At 35.8% G+C, this 12891-nt stretch overlaps 1 protein-coding gene across 4 annotated transcripts in view; it reads left to right on the top strand.

The window, feature by feature from the left end:
* The window catches only part of LOC120487062 (R3H domain-containing protein 1), a 136478-nt gene that overhangs the window by 66749 nt on the left and 56838 nt on the right, over positions 1-12891 (top strand). For 2 of the 4 annotated variants that reach the window (XM_039683240.2, XM_039683235.2), the window contains exon 1: positions 3347-3500. The exons of the other annotated variants lie outside the window; for them this stretch is intronic. The gene's annotated coding sequence lies outside the window, so the exon portion shown is untranslated. Of the gene's footprint in view, positions 1-3346; positions 3501-12891 lie in introns of those variants that run through there. 4 annotated transcript variants of the gene reach the window in all.

Below are 12891 nucleotides of genomic sequence, written 5' to 3'. Positions count from 1 at the left end.
CTTTCTTTCTAACAAATCTATCCATCTTTCTTTCTTTCTAACAAATCTATCCATCTTTCTTTCTAACAAATCTATCCATCTTTCTTTCTAACTAATCTATCCATCTTTCTTTCTAACAAATCTATCCATCTTTCTTTCTAACAAATCTATCCATCTTTCTTTCTAACAAATCTATCCATCTTTCTTTCTACCTAACACATCTATCCATCTTTCTTTCTAACAAATCTATCCATCTTTCTTTCTAACTAATCTATCCATCTTTCTTTCTAACAAATCTATCCATCTTTCTTTCTAACTAATCTATCCATCTTTCTTTCTAACAAATCTATCCATCTTTCTTTCTACCTAATCTATCCATCTTTCTACCTAACTAATCTATCCATCTTTCTTTCTAACTAATCTATCCATCTTTCTTTCTAACTAATCTATCCATCTTTCTTTCTAACTAATCTATCCATCTTTCTTTCTAACAAATCTATCCATCTTTCTTTCTAACAAATCTATCCATCTTTCTTTCTATCAAATCTATCCATCTTTCTTTCTAACAAATCTATCCATCTTTCTTTCTTTCTAACAAATCTATCCATCTTTCTTTCTACCTAATCTATCCATCTTTCTACCTAACTAATCTATCCATCTTTCTTTCTAACTAATCTATCCATCTTTCTTTCTAACTAATCTATCCATCTTTCTTTCTAACTAATCTATCCATCTTTCTTTCTAACAAATCTATCCATCTTTCTTTCTATCAAATCTATCCATCTTTCTTTCTATCAAATCTATCCATCTTTCTTTCTAACAAATCTATCCATCTTTCTTTCTTTCTAACAAATCTATCCATCTTTCTTTCTTTCTAACAAATCTATCCATCTTTCTTTCTTTCTAACAAATCTATCCATCTTTCTTTCTTTCTAACAAATCTATCCATCTTTCTTTCTACCTAATCTATCCATCTTTCTACCTAACTAATCTATCCATCTTTCTTTCTAACTAATCTATCCATCTTTCTTTCTAACTAATCTATCCATCTTTCTTTCTAACTAATCTATCCATCTTTCTTTCTAACAAATCTATCCATCTTTCTTTCTATCAAATCTATCCATCTTTCTTTCTATCAAATCTATCCATCTTTCTTTCTAACAAATCTATCCATCTTTCTTTCTTTCTAACAAATCTATCCATCTTTCTTTCTTTCTAACAAATCTATCCATCTTTCTTTCTAACAAATCTATCCATCTTTCTTTCTACCTAACTAATCTATCCATCTTTCTTTCTTTCTAACTAATCTATCCATCTTTCTTTCTAACAAATCTATCCATCTTTCTTTCTAACTAGTCTATCCATCTTTCTTTCTACCTAACTAATCTATCCATCTTTCTTTCTACCTAACTAATCTATCAGTCTTTCTTTCTACTTAACTAATCTATCCATCTTTCTTTCTAACAAATCTATCCATCTTTCTAACATCTTTCATGATGCTAGCTACATGCTAATCATGCTAGCTTCTTGCTAAAAACATGCTAGCATGATGCTAGCAACATGCTAATCATGCTAGCATGATGCTAGCTACATGCTAATCATGCTAGCTTCTTGCTAAAAACATGCTAGCATGATGCTAGCTACATGCTAATCATGTTATTTTGATGCTAGCTACATGCTAATCATGCTAGCATGATGCTAGCTACATGCTAATCATGCTAGCTTCTTGCTAAAAACATGCTAGCATGATGCTAGCTACATGCTAATCATGCTAGCTTCTTGCTAAAAACATGCTAGCATGATGCTAGCAACATGCTAATCATGCTAGCATGATGCTAGCTACATGCTAATCATGCTAGCTTCTTGCTAAAAACATGCTAGCATGATGCTAGCTACATGCTAATCATGCTAGCATGATGCTAGCTACATGCTAATCATGCTAGCGTCTTGCTAAAAACATGCTAGCATGATGCTAGCAACATGCTAATCATGCTAGCATGATGCTAGCTACATGTTAATCATGCTAGCTTCTTGCTAAAAACATGCTAGCATGATGCTAGCAACATGCTAATCATGCTAGCATGATGTTAGCTACATGCTAGTCATGCTAGCTTCTTGCTAAAAACATGCTAGCATGATGCTAGCAACATGCTAATCATGCTAGCATGATGTTAGCTACATGCTAGTCATGCTAGCTTCTTGCTAAAAACATGTTAGCATGATGCTAGCAACATGCTAATCATGCTATTATGATGCTAGCTACATGCTAATCATGCTAGCTTCTTGCTAAAACATGCTAGCATGATGCTAGCAACATGTTAATCATGCTAGCATGATGCTAGCTACATGCTAGTCATGCTAGCTTCTTGCTAAAAACATGTTAGCATGATGCTAGCAACATGCTAATCATGCTATTATGATGCTAGCTACATGCTAGTCATGCTAGCTTCTTGCTAAAACATGCTAGCATGATGCTAGCAACATGCTAATCATGCTAGTATGATGCTAGCTACATGCTAGTCATGCTAGCTTCTTGTTAAAAACATGTTAGCATGATGCTAGCAACATGCTAATCATGCTATTATGATGTTAGCTACATGCTAATCATGTTAGCTTCTTGCTAAAACATTTTAGCATGATGCTAGTAACATGCTAATCATGTTAGCATTAAGCTAGCTACATGCTAGTCATGCTAGCTTCTTGTTAAAAACATGCTAGCAACGTGCTAATCATGCTATTATGATTCTAACAACATGCTAATCACGCTAACAACATGTTAATCATCTTAACTACATGCTAATCATATTAGCATCAAGCTAGCTACATGCTAATCATGTTAGCTTCTTGCCAAAAACATCTATCTATCTATCTATCTATCTATCTATCTTTCTTTCTTACTAATCTATCTTTCTAACTAATCTATCCATCTTTCTTTCTTTCTTTCTTTCTAATTCCATCTTTAAAACTTCATTCAAACTTCAAGATTATTCAAACGCTCTGGTCTGGCTTTCTCAAGCCAACTTAAAGTTTGTGTCATCAAACTTTTTTTTCTAGTTGATTCTGTTATTTTCCTGAAGCTGGTTTGAAACAATCTGTATCATATAAAGAGGTAACGTTAGGTATGGAAATAACTGTGACTTGACAAATGAGGAACACAACAAGCGTGCTGTGGTTATCTACCTCCAATTACCCACATACATCACGGGAAAAAAATCAAAAAACAAATATTAGCATAAACATGCCAACACCCACTCAATATCCACTCATGTGCGTCCTTTCAACAGCTCCTGCTGATATTTATAGAGCCCTTGCGCTTACACCCGCCCATTATGTCGATACCGTGAAGTGATTGGCTGTCGATCGGAAATAGACCGCTCTGATTGGACCAAACGAGGTGTCCGTCAACGTGTTCCACGCCGATCTCCTCAGCGGTCGCTCCTTTATTTTCCACAATAAATGACAACAAACACTTCCAACATATTAGCATTACCGTCAACAAACGACACGCTTTAACGGAACCGGTAAGAATATGTTTAGACTTGCTTTTGGTGTACTGTTTATAATATGGACAACGACTGAATGAGCGGCTAATTATTAGCAAGTCTGCTAACGTTGTATCTGCATTAGCTGGTTAGTTAAGACAGCTCGTTTTAACAAATAATTAGACTGTACGAATTCATTATATCGTGCGAATAGCTCGGGTTAGTTCGTGGTGTGAGTTTACTGCTACTGTGAATAAGTGCGCCATGTGTTTCATTGAAACCGGTGTCTGACTGAACTCAACAGGCCTGTGATTTTAAGTGATTGACATGTCACAAGAATACGTCACTTTTCATATTTACTGATCTGGATCAATAGATTTTATTTTGAGAGTACATGTTGGCTTCTTAAATGTCAACGTGCTGTCAAATACACATCGTACTATTGACTGTCTGTTAGCAGCACAGCTAACATGCTAACTGTTGTCAATGAGAGAGATTCAGTCAGAGTGAATGACAGATATACAGTAAGCAATGCAGTATTTGACTAGATAAGCTTAAATTTGGTTTCTGTTTAGTCACAGTTGTTTATTTTCTATCTGATTAGCCTTTAATATAGCCAATTTCCTCCACATAATAAAATAGCTTTGGTTTAAAATAATTTGAAGTCATATTTAGGAGATGATTGAGAAGTAATAAGTGACATGAAATAGTGAGTGTCTTGTGGTCAACGTCCCTCAAAAGCCTGATGGATCATTTTTTTTTTAACAATTATGTATAGATCATTAAGTATACCGATGTTGCTTCAGTCAATGTGTGTCTAACAATACAAAAGTTATTCTTCTGTTAACTTTATAAAATCAGTGCACATTTCACTAGTTTTTTTGTGAACCATGGCTTGAAGGTGTTTCTTTTTTTTACAATGAAATACTAAAAATACTTTTTACTTGGAAATAAGACTTACATGGAATCAGAATACAAAAGGCATTTAGTAGATTGTGTCCAACAGGTTTTTCAGCAGTTGATCATGTTGATATAAGCCTTAGAAATGAATGGATCCGATGTAATACAGTATTGCATTAGGATTTATATCCAATTTCTTCTGAATGTTTTTATTGGTTATGTCTCAGTACCATTTTCCAGTGTTTCAACAGACGATTTTGTAATGAGTGGATGAGTTGAACTAGGTGTGTTAAATAAGGGATCCATCATAATGCCCTAGGTGTCAAGTGCACTTAACAGTGACGCAATGGACACACATCGACTTAAAGCCGATTTGCAAATCTGCCTTTAAACATAAGGTGTTGTTTAAAACAAGTGAGGGTGGCATTTTAGTTAAAAAAATATATAATTACCATTTTGGCAAAGAGAGGAGAAAAATGAGTTTTCAGTCTAGAGCCATGTGCATAATATTGCTGCAGTCTTATCACATCATAAGTGCTCTTATCAGCAGTATTGTTCTGCGGTGTTCCTCCATGGCCTGTATCTGTCAGCGGCTGATATTAATAGTGTGCTGGTGATATATGAGCTCTGCTGAACACATGTACTATAGGTGCACATCACCCCACGGGACCAACTCACTCGAGAGCCGTCGGTCCCGTGAGCCGCCTTCATGAACCGTTCAGAAACATCAGGGCCAGACCTGTTTTAATCAGTAGGTTAGTGTCGTCACATACAGAAAAGCTCACTGGGATTTGAGGATACGTCCACACTAGCGTTTTTTCTTATCCAAACTAGAGCCAGGCCGATATTAGACATTTTCCAAACTATCGGTATCGGCAGTTATAATGGCCGATAAATGAATATTTCAAAAATAAAATAAAAACGGACAAAACACGCTTTAATCATCTCTCCTTGGCCTGTTAAATTGAAAATGTATGTTTTACAATTTGCAGTATGACGTTATTGCTAAATTATGGCTCATCATAGACTAGCTAACCTGACATTGTATTTATAAGGTAGCTTATAAGTAGAGCCAGACCGATATATCGGCAGACCGATATTATCGGCCGATATTAGGCATTTTCCAAATTATCGGTATCGGCAGTTATAATGGCCGATAAATGAATATTTTTCAAATAAAATAAAAACGGACGAAACACGCTTGAACCATGTCATGAGTGTTGGAGTTGTATAGTTTGTCCACCAGAGGGCACTCTACACCGTTCCTGTTGGCAACACACGTTGAGTTGGTCACGATACATACATTGCTTGAATAACAATTAAAAGAACATCCCCATCAGTTCTCTTAACTCAAATAAGCAGGACAAAATTTGTGACTATCATGTCCAGTTTAAAATAAATAAATAAATAAAATAAAATAAAATATCGGCCGATATATCGGAATATCGGATTTTAAAGCCTTCAAAATCCTTTATCGGTCGGGCTCTACTTATAAGGCAATGTACGGACTAATTATTATTTTATTTATCAGAACTTTAATATATTTTGATGTTCCTCTGTTCTGTTGTGACAATAAAAGAAACAAGTTTCTTTTTAAAATGCTTTATCATATTATTTCAGTTAAAACTCATAAAATTTCTAATAAAGTTTTGATGCATTTAATACATTCAGAAAGTTTTGGTTTGGTTTCATACAGCAATAATGCTAAAGAACTTTACTTGACTCTCCTCTTTTTCTCCGCCGTACGAGACCAATGTTTTGCTGACTTTTTTTAATGACTTTTCAAAATATTGTGGAAAGCAAAACACTGCATAATTTTATTCACATCTGCATCCATTGCATTTCGTGCTGTTTTACTCCCCTTTCCAGGTCAGAACATCTACATTTGGTAGTTTCAGCAGTGTATAGTGTAAATGCAAAAATCAGATGCAGGTCACTTTTAAAAGATGATGTCAGAAAATCGGATTTTTCAGTGTAAATGCAGCCTTTGTTCGTAAGTTTCTTATTAACAGATTCACCTGTTCCCAAATATTCCCAAATATTCTTGCAGTATTCTAAGTTTTTTATTTATTTAAAAGCTAGCAGTTCACGTCGATACTAGGGGTGTCATCAGTGATCCGTACAAAGTTGGAAAGTTTATCCATCGTAGAGTGAAAGTTTATCAATTGCACGTGCAACAATTGCTAAACGAAACGTTCAAGCAATTTTAATCCATTCAAGCGCAAGAAGAGGGAAAAGCAAGTCCTCTGTCACGCCACTGGACACATACACACAAAATGATTTTAAAATAGCCATCTCAACAATTATTCTCATAAACCCAGTCGGTTGTGTCTCAAGTAAACGTAAACACCTGAGAAAGAATATGTCGATATATTGGATCCTATAAATACCCGCTGTCACTATAATGTTCACCGAACAATAAAACACACTTTAACAAAGTTTAATCTATATTTCATTTCTACAGTAAGTGAACACTATGCAGTGTTATTTTATATTTAATAATTACATTTCTGTACCTGAAAGCTTACTTTGTTGTATGTATCTATTCTTGTATTTTGTGTATTGTTCTTATTTATTTATTGACTGTTCACTTCAATAATGTTCATTATGTTTGAACTTCATTAATTTATAAGTGTCTTTGTGTAATTGCTTAATCTAAGACATAATCATCAGATTACTCGATTATCAAAATAATCCATAGTTTTAGCCTTAAAACTAGTTTTAAGCCTTAGCCTTAACTTTAGTTTAAACTTATAGCAGTTTAATTTGTGAAGTAGAGCCAGACCGATATATCGGCAGACTGATATTATCTGCCGATATTAGGCATTTTCCAAACTATCGGTATCGGCAGTTATAATGACCGATAAATGAATATTTCAAAAATAAAATAAAAACGGACGAAACACGCTTCAACCATGTCATGAGTGTTGGAGTTGTATCGTTTGTCCACCAGAGGGCACTCTACACAGTACCTGTTGGCAACACTAGTGTAAAGATGGATCTCTCCTTGGCCTGTTATATTGAAAATGTATATTTTACAATTTGCATTATGACGTTATCCATTGCAAAATTATGGCTCATCATAGACTAGCTAGCTAATAACGTAAGTTTCCTTTTAAAATGCATTATCATATTATTTTAGTTAAAACTCATAAATAACTACAAATAACTAATGTCAGGGAAATCTGTTAATGTTTTGTTGCGCGTTTCTGAAAAAAAAAAATATCGGCCGATATATCGGATTTTAAAACCAACAAATAGTTGTATCGTATCGGCCTTCAAAATCCTTTATCGGTCGGGCGCTATTCAGTCCCTCCAGGATTTCATGATTTTTTTGTGTGATTTTTGCGATCAAAATGACTGATTTTGTGAAAAATTTGCGATTTATATATAACATTTACCATAATAGTATTCAGTCTTTCCAGAAAAACGCTGAGTTTTTTTGTGATTGTTGCGAGCAAAAAATTGATTGATTACGCGGCCTGTTTTCTTTAAAAAATGCGATGGAATATGCGGGATATTTTATGCAATTTTATGCAATGAAATTGCAGGAATTTGCAAAAATTGAGGGAACTTGCAAAAATTGCGGTTTGATGAAAAAGAGAAAAAAAGTGATTCCCCCAACATCCTGTTCTCACTAGGCTAATGTAAGAGTCATTTCTTATTACTTCCTTTGATATGCAAGCATACTACATCATAGAAAGTACTGGGAATATTTAATTTCTCATCTTGTTTTATTTCAGACTGTAACGAGTGTAAATAAGGTGTGGCCCCTTTAAGAGCTGCGCGCTCCCTGTTGAACTCTCTGCAGTGTTATATGTGCGCCTCGAACAACCCATGTGTGCGGGTAATTTCTGATTGATAATACTTCTTTTATCTTATGTTGTTTATTAAGTAACGATGTGATGGTAGAACGTGTGACAGACAGTTATACGAGTTCGATTTGTGAGATGTCAATCGCCTCCGTGAGTCTGTCTGGCGTCGCGTAATTGCGTCACTTCATAACGTTCCCATGGAAACAGGGGGAAATTGCTGCTCTTTTGTGAAGCAAACGCAACATTTTTCAACTTTCTGCTAAGATACATGTGACTTTTTTTGAAACGAAAATGCGAGGATTATGAAATCATGCAATCCCCGCATATTTTGCACGGAAATCTGCAATTTATGCGGCGAAAGTGCGGCTTATTTGAAAAAATGCGGGCCCCGCATAAATATGCGGACTTTGGCTGATTTTGCATTGAATTCAGCGATCGCATAATCGCGTTTTTCTGGAGGGACTGGCTATTGTGAAGATCCTGTTGTAACATCTTTAAGACACACGCCAGTTGCGTTAAATCGTAAACGGTTGCTAATGTAGTTGACTTTCTTTCTCTTAATTGCTGCAGGCATCTCTCAAGTAATTGAAGTGACATTTCTTTCTCTCTTAGGGTCTCTTTCTGCAGCTATTTGCATTTCAGGTCATGATGTCAGGTTTTTTTTTGCGTAAACGGTTGCTAATGTACTGTAATGTCCTCCAGTGTGACTGTACATTGGTTTAACTTCATCCATGATGTATCAGACAAGATCTGCAGTCTTGTGTAGAATCAATTGAACGTTAAGCATGTTATTCAGTTGATTTCAGACCGTATACAGCGGCTTTGAACCCACCCGCCCCTGTTTTACAGTGTTGTGTTGTGTTAAGAGCAGTTGTGCAGTTGGAGACATTAAGCCGCGCTCTGAGTAATGGCCTGACCCGAATCGAGCGCAGGTTTGAGAATGGCAACTCGCGGCTTTCTTACGAAGTCTCCATTAGAGCGTTGATGTGCCTGCCGCTGCATCTCTCTTGACTGTATCATCATGTGTCGCGTCCCGCCAGTGTTGCGCGTAAAAGCTCTCAGCGCTCGCTCTTTCAACCTTTTAGCATTTTACTCTCATTTTTGTGCCCCTCTCTTGTGGCCTTTCGCGATGGAAATGTCCCTGACAGATTTTTGGTGTTAAAGGAACTGGATCCTTGCCTTTTCTGCATCTTTTCCTCCATCACCCATTAGAGACATTCATATATGAAGCGTCTGACACTAGACATTTGTTGAGCTCTTCCTTTGACGCAGCGGGTGGCCGTTTCCATCCACCCCTGTGCAGATTTAACACCATTACCGGCTCAGCCATCAGTCTTTCTTGTCTTTTGAATGCTCGGGGTATCTAGAGCCATCCATCAATGCAGCGGGTCATCGAGTCAATTAAGTTTCCACAACATTACAGTTTTGCCTGCGCACTTTGCAGAGAAAAGTGGCTTGTGCGGTTCACCGGCTCAGTTCTCCAACAAAGTTGCTGGTCTGTAATATTCAGATGCTCATAAACGAAAAACGTTTTGAGATTGGCGCTCTAACGGAGTAACCGCTGTCAGGATGTGCTTGGCGTTCCCACGAGCGGGAAGCGTATCCCGTGTAATTGTCCAGGTTCGCTCAGGTCGACATGTAGCGCACGGTTGACCTAATTAGAGCGTGTGCTGGCAGAACGCTGGATCCCGTCCCATGGTGCAACGGTGCCCTTCGTCGTCATGTGTTGGTGTGTGGATTGTGATTTTGAGTTGATTTTCTTTCTTTTAATTGCTGCAGGCATCTCTCAAGTAATTGAAGTGACATTTCTTTCTCTCTTAGGGTCTCTTTCTGCGGCTATTTGCATTTCAGGTCATGATGTCAGATTTTCCTGCTTTATTTTGTGTTGAGTTTTTCTAGCAAATGTTGGGAATATTGAGAATTGTAAATGGTCAACCGTTTAAGATGCCATATGCTTTTGTTTTATTCAAATTGGGGATGGGCAACGATTAATCACGATTAATCGCTTTCAAAATAAAAGTTTGTGTTTACATAATATATGTGTGTGTAGTGTGTATAATTAATTTGTATATATAAATACCCACACATGCATGTATATATTTTAGAAAAATGTGTTATTAATATATAAATTATTAATATTTATATATAATATTAATTGTGAATAAATATATATAAAATATATACATGCACATATTTCTTAAATATATACATGCATGTGTGGGTATTTATATATACAAATTAATTATACTCACTACATATATATTTTGGATGCGATTAATCGCAATTAATCGTTGCCCATCCCTATTCAAATGATGATTTATCTATTATTTTTAGAAGAGCTGCACAATTAATCATTAAAGGATCTCAATCTTGATTTAAAAACACGTGTATGATTTTATTTCTAATTGACAATGATGCGTCTCTGTCTATTAAACCTTTGACAAATACGATCACAGCGAACATTCAGATCTGCGTTCTGAGCTACAGAGAGCCGTCATGTATACATTGTATAGATATGAAGCTTCACATAGTCTTTTCAAACACAGTATCATAATTTATGTTACGATAATTCAAATGATCACAGAAGTCCTGAATAAAAGTTTATAGTAGTTCAGAATCAGAAATAAACACAAATTTATACAGTAGTGATAAAAATAGAGTAAATCAGCATTTGAAAGCAACTTAGATGCTTCAAAAAATGATTATTTCACTTGCATGTGATGATGATAATGTATTTGAGATTGAATCCTTCATTCAAGAGATTCATGCAAAAATGCTGATTCATACTGTAATGAAGTTTTTATTAGGGATGCATGATATATCGGCTACCATATCGTCATCGGCCGATCATATTTATTGTTACCGTTATTGTCCGATATATTAAAGCTGATATGGTTTATTTTCTTCAGCCGAAACTCTTCTGATGCACACTGTTCGAAGTGCTTGAAATATGATTGGAATCACTTAGAAAAAGTGCAACATGTGCATATAGGGTACAAAAAAATATAATGAACATGTGCTTGGGAAGTGGCTTTTAATAATAGAACTTGCTTTTGTAATCATTCTCTCAAAAATGATAAAATTCGGATTTAGATTTATTGGCCAACATTAGAGCCCCGACCGATAAAGGATTTTGAAGGCCGATACCGATACAAATATTTGTTGGTTTTAAAATCCGATATATCGGCCGATATTTAAAAAAAGAAATATTTCAGAAACGCGCAACAAAACATTAACAGATTTCCCTAACATTAGTTATTTGAGTTTTAACTAAAATAATATAATGCATTTAAAAAAAAACTTGTTTCTTTTATTGTCACAACAAAACAGACGGATGATAGTGGCGTTAGCTAGCTTTGTGGTTAGCTAGTCTATGATGAGCCATAATTTAGCAATGGATAACGTCATACTGCAAAATTGTAAAACATAAATTTTCAATATAACAGGCCGAGGAGAGATGATACGTCTCATTGCTGTAACTGTCACGGGCTATTAAAGAAATACTTCAGTCACATTGTCAAAAGTTAAAAGGACAGTGAGTCAACTACTGTAACAACGTAACGTAACTTTTACTAGCTAATTCCGCTTCACTCTCGGCTTATTTAACAGCAAAACTGGACATGATAGTCACAAATTTAGTCATGCTTATTTGAGTTAAGAGAACTGATGCGGATGTTCTTTTAATTATTATTCAAGCAATGTATGTCTCGTGACCAACTCAAACGGGACGGTGTAGAGCGCCCTCTGGTGGACAAACCATACAACTCCAACACTCATGACATCGTTCAAGCGTGTTTTGTCCGTTTTTATTTTATTTTTGAAATATTCATTTATCGGCCATTATAACTGCCGAGACCGATAGTTTGGAAAATGCCTAATATCGGCCGATAATATCGGTCTGGCTCTAGCCAACATATCGGCTTTCAAAATGATCGTTTACCGGTATCGGCTATGTCTATTTAAAATTGTGTTATTTTAAACAACGTCAGCAAAAAGTGATTTTCAATTTATTCAGATTGAATCGTGCCGGTCTACTAGGAAGTGTTTTATAAAAACAGCTGAGAGTGTGATAGATGAACGTCCATGGAGCAAGAGCCGAACTTCATGAATGATTCTGTTGAGTTTCTCCAGGCGTAACGTTAGATTGACATTGCAGGTGTGACAGCAGAGGTGGGTCTGTTGTGTTCGACTAGCAGGAGAGTTTCCATTCCTGTCACTTTCACTTTCTTTCTTTTGAGTTTTGTCAGCAATTTTTAGACTGCTTTAGTTTTACTCAATAAGAAAAGTGTTTCTTACTACTCTAAATGCCAATGCGTCCCGCCATCATCATCGCAGGGTAACGGCTTCTCATCACTTGTGTTTTGCATTTTCACAAGACTAAACTGAGATTTGTTTACACTCCCAATAACATATCATTTGGCTTGTACTACATGATATCACTAAATATTAATCTATGACATTTCATATTTTGGCTTTTGTAAAAAAGAAAACGAACAGTGTCTGCGCTTTCTGCCATCTTGGTCTCCATGTACCACATTGTGTCACAAAAATGAACTAAAAAACATAAAATTTGGAACTGAAGCTCATATGTGCATTCGTCACATGCTAGAACAAATCTCAAAACGACTGAAAGAACAAAATGATGACTAAATGACAGAATTATCAATTTGGGGTGAACTATCTCTTTAAATTGAGCTAAAAGGACTGATAAATAT

Source organism: Pimephales promelas, chromosome 7, assembly GCF_988280905.1.
Source record: "Pimephales promelas chromosome 7, fPimPro1.hap1.1, whole genome shotgun sequence".
Classification (NCBI taxonomy): Eukaryota; Metazoa; Chordata; class Actinopteri; order Cypriniformes; family Leuciscidae; genus Pimephales; species Pimephales promelas.
Note: the sequence above shows the minus strand (reverse complement) of the source record. Positions and strands in the feature narration are given on the sequence as shown.